This window comes from Pinus tabuliformis, chromosome 4_2 (genome assembly GCF_031772625.1).
Source record: "Pinus tabuliformis cultivar Carrire ecotype Pingquan chromosome 4_2, CPIR1, whole genome shotgun sequence".
Lineage (NCBI taxonomy): Eukaryota > Viridiplantae > Streptophyta > Pinopsida > Pinales > Pinaceae > Pinus > Pinus tabuliformis.
Genome location: NC_142304.1, coordinates 130,229,700 through 130,239,450, shown reverse-complemented (window position 1 = coordinate 130,239,450; position 9,751 = coordinate 130,229,700).

The window sequence follows — 9,751 nt, the reverse complement described above, 5'->3', positions numbered from 1 at the left end:
CCTCAGCTAGATCATGAAAACAAAATGAAAAATAATGTATTGTATTGTATTTTATTACAGGGCTCCTCCTCAGCACTGGAATGAACTTCGGACCCTCTAGATAAAGCATTTCACCCGATAAACGGCCTCATACTTTAGGGGGCAACTGTTATAGAAATTTTTGTGCCTCGCAGCATGAAGCATGAAATGTCAATAATTACAGGGATCCTCAGTCCCTAAACATGTTGTTCTTACCCCTAGAAGAACAAGGTCAGCAAACCACAGCACTTCCCATCAGTTCTCCACCTGAAAACACTCAAAATAGGCTATTTTTGGATCATGTCAGCTGCTCCACTGAGCATCTGCGCTGGAATGCAACTGCTCCTCCTTGTACCTGCGCTGAAAGTCAAATCTAATGAAGGCTACCTGCGCTGGGCGAGATTGGCCAAGTGGCACAGTCATTCTGCAAGGTGTCAATTGCCCAGGAAGCTTCCAAACTGACACTTGGTTCAAGGGATTCGCCCTGTGATGAGTAAGAGGTACTTGATCTCCATGTGTAAGCAAGGATCTCCAAGTGGACTCAAGAACTGAAGTTTAACTGAAGAGGGAGAGGACACAAGGCAGCTTTATGTCAGTCTCAAGCTGACTCATCCTCTCTTCTTCTCTCCTATATATAGAGCTCTTCTATGAGGTCTAAGGAGGCTGGAATTTTGTGCAAAGCAAGGAAGTGCTGTTGGTTTACAGTTAGAGTTATTGGGTGATTGCTTTTATAGAGGTGAAGAGGAGATTTCTTGCTGCTGGGAGGTGCTGCTGGATTGGAGCCATTGATGGTTGTAACCTTCTCAGAACCCTGTTACTTTTATCAATAAAGCTTTGAATGTTCTCCTATATACTTGTATTGCATTGATGTATTGTATTTACTTGTATATTTGATTCACTCTAATCCATGCATCAGTTATGAGTACATGTATCTTGTAGTTTTCTTCTCTCGTTTGTGCAGGATCTGTGTGTAGCTGGACCGGCAAAGAGAGCAAGGAGCTGGTGTTACACTAAAAAATGTCACCTTGACTACTTACAGTTAGTATGGCTCAAATCAACAGTCATGCTACCCTCTTAGGCAAGTCTCATGCCTCTGTTATCCATCTCAAACTCAAAGAAGAGAGAAAGTCTTGTAAAAACTATGTTTATCTCTGGGGTCGCAGGTTCTCTCTAGCCTTACCTGCGGGGACGCTGACCATGTTCACAAAATCTGCGTCCATGGACGCTCTGTATGTTAAGGGACAGGTGCATCCCTCTGTAAAAGGCAAAATGCGCGAGTTTTATCTTGAAAAAGTTACTTGTGGTTACTTCTAGAACATTCTAGAGGTCGGTTTGATGAAATGGATGCGCCTCCAGTTGGTTCATGTATCTCTATTAAGGGGGAGCTTATCCCATCAATAAGGGAGCTATCCCACCCATAGAGGGGGATGATCCCATTGATAGTGGACCTGAATAACCTCTTTACAGCACTATAAATAAAGGCATTGAGCCAAAAGGAGAGGAGGTTGGAGCTATACATTTTCTTTGGGTAAATGCTGCAGGATTTAGGTCTTCCATTAGAGCCTTTGTGAGGAGAGATTGTCTTCACTTGATTCTACTTGGGAGAGGGTGAGCTTTGTCAAAGTAGAGGAAAACCCTTGATGGACCCTGGGAGGAACTTGCACAACACCAAGGCCAGGTTGTAAGAGTTTCTTTGTTTCGTTATTAATACAAACTGGTTTATTTTTCTCAATAGCTTGTGTTAATGAGTTATTTCATGTGTTCCTTGGTCTGCATGTTGAATATATGTTTTATTATATGAAATGCAAGTGCTTGGTAATTGTTTGATTGTTTGTGGTTGCAGGAATTGACTTGAAGGAGGAGCTCATCCGGATCGTCAAGAACGGACTTCAACAACAGCGTTTTGGAATAAGGTAAGCCTAAACACTTGTAGTTTTCATGTTGTAAAAGGTGTATTTAGAGAAAGATCACTCCATTTTGTCTTGTTTGTCATTAGAACGTCTTAGACTTCTAGGAAGGTCAGTCGTGTCCGCACCCTTGACAGATTCCGTGTGACAGCTGGGGACAAGAGACAAAGAGAGAGGATAAGGATCGACAAAGCGAAAGACACCAGGTTGGTTAATCTTTTCTTCCTTCTCTCTGTACTTTCATAAAGGAAAATATCAAAGCTTTACTTTCAGTTGTTGCTAAAGACTGTCACCTTTAGAGTAGGGATAGGGTCATCCGAGTCGGATACTTTTCCCCACAACAATGAGACAACTCCTAAATGCAGTCTAAGAATGATAAGCAAGCTTTTTCAATTCTTTCAACTTATGAAAACCTTAACTACTGAAGGAAAAGAAAGACATCATCTTTTCAAACAGATCATAGAGCACACACTGATGCACTTTTCCTAAATCGACATGCAAACTGTCAAAATGCACATGCACAATGCAAGTATTTCTTTTCTTCTTTCTTAATGTTTGGTGTATGACAAAAAGAAAGCTGTTGTACGATTTCGAATTCAACTTCAAGCGAAAGCAAACAAGTATTTGTCCAATAATCAAAAGAACACCTTAAGATTTACTCGTTTCTACACAAGAAATACTAAAATTCGAACCATATAACGAAAGCAAATGCTCAAGCAGCTATGAACAGCAATAAACTAGCTCTTAGAATCACAACGACACTTTCTCACAGGTCTAGATCCAAGAGGTCACAGCAAGACTAGTTTACTTTCGCTATGGGAAACTGTGAATGAAAGCAAGAAATACAATAAGAACAATCATGGTTTCTTCATACAACTGAGGCAGAATGAGGGCAAAGAGAAGTGGTTTCAGCTGGGTATACAGGTTGACAACAGGCTGCAAAAACAATACTGAAAACTGGGCAACAGACAGTGGAGAATCCAAATTGCACAAAGCAAAACTGGATCAGCGCAGGTGCTGCACTGTCAATCTGAGATGCAGCGCAGGTAGCCCCTTCGGGACCTGCGTTGCAGTGCAGGTAGCCTTTGTTGCAGCTGCACTGATGAGACAACTCACGTCTCTCTCAGATTCCGGGTCACAGTTTGCTCAAAAATGAGCGGTTTTTGGCCAAATCAGAAGCTATCAGACAAGTATACACTAGAGGATGATTGAGGAAGATGAACACTATCACAAAAGAGCTAAAAAGAGTCCTTGTGGATCAGCTCTTTAAATCATGAACATGCCCAGCACTGGGCTAGAGTAGCTGCCCTCTACTTTGCATTCGAAGGATTCGAATGCAGTTCGATTCGGTACTCCCTTTGTTCAAGAGATAAATAGCAAGAATACACAAGCTACCAACAAGACACGATCCCCAGCGGAGTCGCCAGTCTGTTGTGGGGAAAAGTATCCAACTCGGAATGACCCTAACCCTCTCTAAGGGTGACAGTTTCCTTAGCAACAGCTGAAAGCAAAGCAATCTAGAGTTTCTTCTTTATAGCATGCAAGAGATAAAAGGAAGAGATCCACTTACCAATGTCTTGCGCAAATGGTCGATCCAATCTCCATTGTTTGCCGCTTGCTCCCAGATACAAGTCTTTTCACGGGCCCCAGCTACACGAGATCCTGCAAATAAGACAAGAAAAGGAAACTACAAGAAGCATGCATGTATAATCGATTCAAGGATTAGCATAAATCAAAGACGCAAATGAAACAAACCATCATTGAAACACATGCGAATAGAAGAAACCTCAAATGCTTTATTAATATATGGAAGTAAGGTTCAGGCGGTGATACAACCATGAGAGGTCCAATCCAGCATCACCTTCCCGACGGAGAGAAATCTCTTCTTCACCTCCCTCAAGCAATCACCCAATACTCTTCACTGTAAACCAACAGCAATTCTTTGCACAAAATTCCGGCCTCTAGATCCCATGGGATGAGATCCTTATATAGAGTTTTGGAGTGAAGATAAGTCAGCTTGATGTGTGACTTGTTGTCCTCTTCAACTCCAGTTGTTCTTCAGTCCTTCACTCAGAGTTTCTGCCTTCCACTTGGAGTTTTAGAACCTCTTAACTCATCATTAGGCGAATCTTCTGATCCAAGTGTCAATTTAGAAGCTTCCTGGGCACTGGCACATTGAGAAAAGATTCCTCCACATGTCCAAGTACGCTCAGCGCAGGTAGCCTTTGTCCTACTTGCTCTGCAACGCAGGTAGCCTTTGTTGTACCTGCTATGTAGCACAGATGCCTAGTGGAGCAGCTGCAATGATCCAAAACTAACCTGTTTTTGAGTGTTTTTTAGTGGAGAACTGAACTGTAGTGCTGTGGTTTGCTGACCTTGTTCCTCTAGGGGTAGGAACAACATGTTTAGGGACTTTGGATCCCTCAGATTATTGACATTTCATGCTCTATGTTGTTAGGCACAAAAATGTCTATAACAACAGTACGTATTTTCCTTCGACGTATCATGGACTAAGAGTAACAAGTTCATCATAAAGAGGCAAGATGATAGATAACCAAGTAGTGACAGTTGTACAATCCCTCTTGTACTTTACCCAGCTCGTTTCATGAGTCACACATGGTTTCATGCGAACTAACCTACGAACGAAACAAACGAATGAACTAACAACAAATCCAAGAAAAAGCAGAAGCAAAAATGAGAGGAAAGCGAGAAAACAAATAAGCAAACAATGCATGAAATCAAACAAGCATGCAAGCAAACAACTAAAAGAAAACACTACTACTCCTACACTAACGGTGCATGGGCCCACGGGACATAAGTGAGTGCATGTGCATGATGGACAACCCGTGTACTTATCATGGTGCTGTGTGACACTACGTGCAACTTGGAAGCAAAAGCACACTCTTGACTGAGACATGAAAGAAAACGAAAGAAACAAAGATAACTTATGTCGTGAACGAGTTCTTGTAATGTAAGACTCCTCCAATGCATGAGCAATGGGATCGTACAGTTCGAGTGGAGGAAGTGTTATTTGTGCGTGAGATGGATCTTCAATGCACATGACTCAACATTACAATGCACATGTACTCATGTGAGACAACATGGCTTGAGCAAGCTTTGAAAGACATCACTGACACTCGGTCCACTGTGATGAGACCAATTCTTTGACATGCTTGTGATGGTGAAGCTGGTGAGCTGATGCCAAGCTTGGTCATCTGTGATGGTGGGCATGCACCTCATGGTGACATCTTGCTGAAGCGAACTCTTGCCTCCATTGCAATCGGTGCATTGGTTCAGACCCTTCATCCAACTCGTCTGTTAACATGCGCATGGTCTTCTTGGGTATGGTTGACCCGACAACACATTTATGCACAGTGTCCGTGCCGATATTCAAGTGTGTGTTGGAGCTCATGCGCATTAACTTGCCAAAGTACATGTTCAGCCCCATTTGGACTTTCTTCTTGTCTTCGCCTTGGTGAGTGTGTTGAATGGGCTAGATTGCATGCATGTGCTCAACAGCATGCATGTTACTGAATCCCTTGCACGCGATCAACAACACTGCTCACCATGTCTGCTCCGTGTCAACTGCTGGGATGGATCTTTAACTTGTACGGGCATAGTTTCACCTGTGACTGCATGTTGCACCCATTGTTGTTCCTGATCCTGCTGCAACTCATTCGTCTGTCTGTGCAGCTTCATGTTCTTCCTTGAGTTGTTGCTTCGGCACATGCAACTCCTTCTTCGTTCCATTCTCTATCTTCACGTGACCTGCATGTCGTGCCATCACCTCATAGCCTGAGTCTCCAAAGTTTCTTTCATTATCAATGGATCTACTTGATCTTGAAACTTTTTTTTGCCTCTGTGTTTTCAACAACCTTCCTCTTGCATTCATTGTATTCATTATGTTCGCTGCATTCAGTATGATGCCTTCAGCTGTTGTTCATGATGCTACTCATTGTGGTTTTGCTGCTTGATGTCCTTATCTACGAACAACTTGATGTCTTCATGAGTAGGAAATCTTATACACACTTGATGGGCTGCATCTCCAAGCGTGCTCTAAACGGTGTCTTCGTCTCTACTCTCCTCGAAACCATTGTACCTGTACTGCTAAGAGGCAAATGAACACCTTCGATACCTAGAGATATGTAAACACTCATGGCAAGCAATATGTCAATTGAAAACCAAAATGAACATGAGAACTCACAGTGTTGTATGCACAAGTAAAAGTGATGGTCCTGCCTGTTCTCATTGTTCAGCTGGCAAGAGACCACTGGGGTTCCAAGCCAGACTTCTATGGAGTCAAAAGAAGCTTGATTCTTTTATGTAATAAAGGTAGATCTACTTTAAGAGAGAGTTACTCTACTGCAATAATGGAGAGGTTGTTCCAGCAGAGAAGTAGTTTAATGTATCTATGACGTGCTTGTTAAGGTTTTCCCCCTCACCTTACTCTACTTGACTAAGCTGACAAGTTAACCCAAAAACAATCGACTAGATAAGGTGACACTAGTTAGTGTGCAAGCATTGTGTTTACACCAATGTTCACTTCGAACAGTACGTTTTTTCCTTTGACATATCATGGACTAAGAGTAACAAGTTCATCATACAGAGGCAAGATGACAGATAACCAAGTAGTGACAGTTGTAAAATCCCTCTGGTACTTTACCCAACTCGTTTCATGAGTCACACATGGTTTCATGTGAACTAACCTATGAATGAAACAAACGAATGAACTAACAACAAAGCCAAGAAAAAGCAGAAGCAAAAATGAGAGGAAAGCAAGAAAACAAATAAGCAAACAATGCATGAAATCAAACAAACAACTAAAAGAAAACACTACTCCTACTCCTACACTAATGTTGCATGGGCCTGATCACGTGAAATGATACTTCCAATGCAGCCACCGGTGCATTGGTAGACCCATGTGGGTGAAGGCTTGGTCTGCGAGTAACCCAGTTGTGCGGACCAATATATAAGAAAGATATAGCAGTGAAGACAACCACACTTCATGTTTCAAAGTGCCCATGGGACATAAGTGAGTGCATGTGCATGACAGACAGCCCGTGGACTTATCATGGTGTTGTGTGACACTACGTGCAACTTGGAAGAAAAATCACACTCTTGACTGAGACATGAAAGAAAACGAAAGAAACAAAGATAACTTGTGTCATGAACGAGTGCTTGTAGTTTAAGACTCCTCCAATGCATGAGCAATGGGATCATACAATTCGAGTGGAGGAAGTGTGATCTGTGTGTGAGATGGATCTTCAATGCATTCAGACGAGTTATGAGGAGCCTTGGGTGATTGAATAGTTCCATGATCGGAAGTAATACTAACCCCAAGAGAGCAAGGGCCTGACATAACCATCAGCTTGAGCTGAAGTGCCTCGACAGTCTTGGGTGTCTCAACTTCATCATCAGGTACATCATCATAAACCGGTGGGTTCGAAAGATCAACTACAATAGATTTGTGATCATGATAAAAATTGGAAGAAAATGGATCACGACCACCACTATCAGAAAAATCAATGAATTCTCGACATCCTCATGATCAGATGAATCAAGCATAGGGGTAGATGAAAAGTGAACATGTTATGCTCTTAACCTGCAAAATGATACCCAAATACAGAATATGCGAAGAAAAGATACCCAGAACACAGAATAGCAATGATTTTATTATTCAGAGAGTAATGTTCACTTGCCTCTTCGAGGGGGCAACCTCCAATAGAGAAGAGCTCGACTATAAAATAAGACACAACGCTCCTCGCAGGGAGTCTCTATCCTTTATATATGACTCATACATGCAATACCACGGGCCAATACCGTGGGTTTTATTAATACCATCTATCTAATACTACGGCCCATTTGCAACTAACTGTGGTCCCGTCATTAATTGCGGGTTAACCACTTACAAATATTAATATGGGCTTTATTGACTCTTGACTATGACGTGATCCCATGACATAAATAAGGGGGTTAGGGTGGGACCCTAACAGAACAAACTCATCCTCTGTATTTCCGGAAAACACAGATGAAGGAGCAAGTGGATCTTCAATGAATAACTTATCCTCTCCGTTGTTGAATGATGGACTAGAATCCGATCAGTCCAGCGAGTGATCGACAATGGGTGCATCCATGGATGAAGACACACATGCAAAATCATGGATGGCAAGTTCACCAAAGAAGCTAGGAAATAACGGAGGGGGATCGGATGGAAGGGAGTCATCCTTCGCCAAGTGTTGATGTTCAAGATCCCACTCATACTCTTCATGAATGACAGTGCATGTTGGTTGTGCAACACCAACTCCGTCAGTGGGTTGTTCCTTGTTCACAACAAGTGAAGAGTCCGGAATGGACAAACACAAGACAGCATCATCCGGAGGAACACCTGAGTGCAAAGACAGAGGTTGAAGAAAAGAATGCATATGCGAACTCGAAGGACTCACAACCAACACTGTGCGAAAATTGAGTGGAGTGATGTTGGGAAGGTGTGAAGGGTGAACAGATGTGCGAACATGATCCTCAGCATCAATGGGCGATGGTGGAATTGTTGAATGAGAGGGAGGCAGACAGTCCGTTGAGATAGTGTTTGCTCCCACATGGGATTGCATAGTTCCATCAATGAAGAAGGTTGAGCGAGGCTTGACATCAAGCTTCCTCTTAGGATGGGTAGATTTATTAAGACAGTACTCAAACCAGTCCCAAGGATAAGCGAACTTCATCTGGCTCCTCGGAGCTTGAAACTACAAGTCAGGGAAGCGCTACCAAAAATCAATAACGGATTCATGCAGAGCCCTCCGTTGCTATAACAATTTCCAATCAAGATGGTCCGGATAAAAATGATAGAAGGTGTCTTCATGAGTGCATGGTGTCAGTCGGTAGGATGAGCACCCAATGAAATGGATATTTGCGAAGTGTGTATGTGAGCAGCAACCCGACATGTTCATCAGTAAACTCATCTTCCTCAGAAATCACGGAAATAAAGTTATGTAAGTGCTCAGGCCAGGCCATTTCACCTTCACCATCATACGTGTGAGTGGACAAGAGATTGAACAGCTTCCCCAAGATGGAGACATCTTCATGATTCGAAAAACACCTCGGGGGAAGAAGAATGCAAGACTCTGTGAAAGATATGAAAAGGTTCAAAACTAGATGAGAGGACACTACTTGTCATCAGGCCCTCCTTCTAGCGCCAAAAATTTTGATGGTGCTGGACCCACCAACATGTCAAGGGGATCTCCCCGGTAAGAAGTCCCAATTAGACCTCAGATCATTTGGTGTAGGAGTCCCAGCAGTGGGTCGTAAGGTAATTCCTTGACGCGATGTCGCACAAAGGCAAGTAAGATAACTCTTTCAGTAGTAAGGGTGTGACTGATGCAGAGAGTCAAGGTATGCGTACGAGAGGTTCCAGCACTTCGAAGGGAGAGGAAGTTGAAGGTGAGTTCCAGGTTGAAAGGGATCAGTCCCAACTCGGTTAGGAAAACACAACACATAAAGGACATGCACAGCTTCCGGTGGATCAATCCACTCGGATGCATCAGTCACAACATACAAGGTAAGATAACACGAACAACACTCACGGATTAGTCCGAGATGAGTGTGACGGTTGATATAGCAAGGTTCATGAGAAAGGTCTGTCTAATGTCTGGTAGAGAAGTCGATACAGACGGTGACAACATTAACAACATATGCAACACATTAACAACAAGATTCATATAATTTCATACAAATCAGTTCATACACAAGTATGTAAGTTAAACAACATATATCATTAAGGAAACTGGAACAGTCCAACTATAATAACAACATATGCATGAAAATGTTTTGGC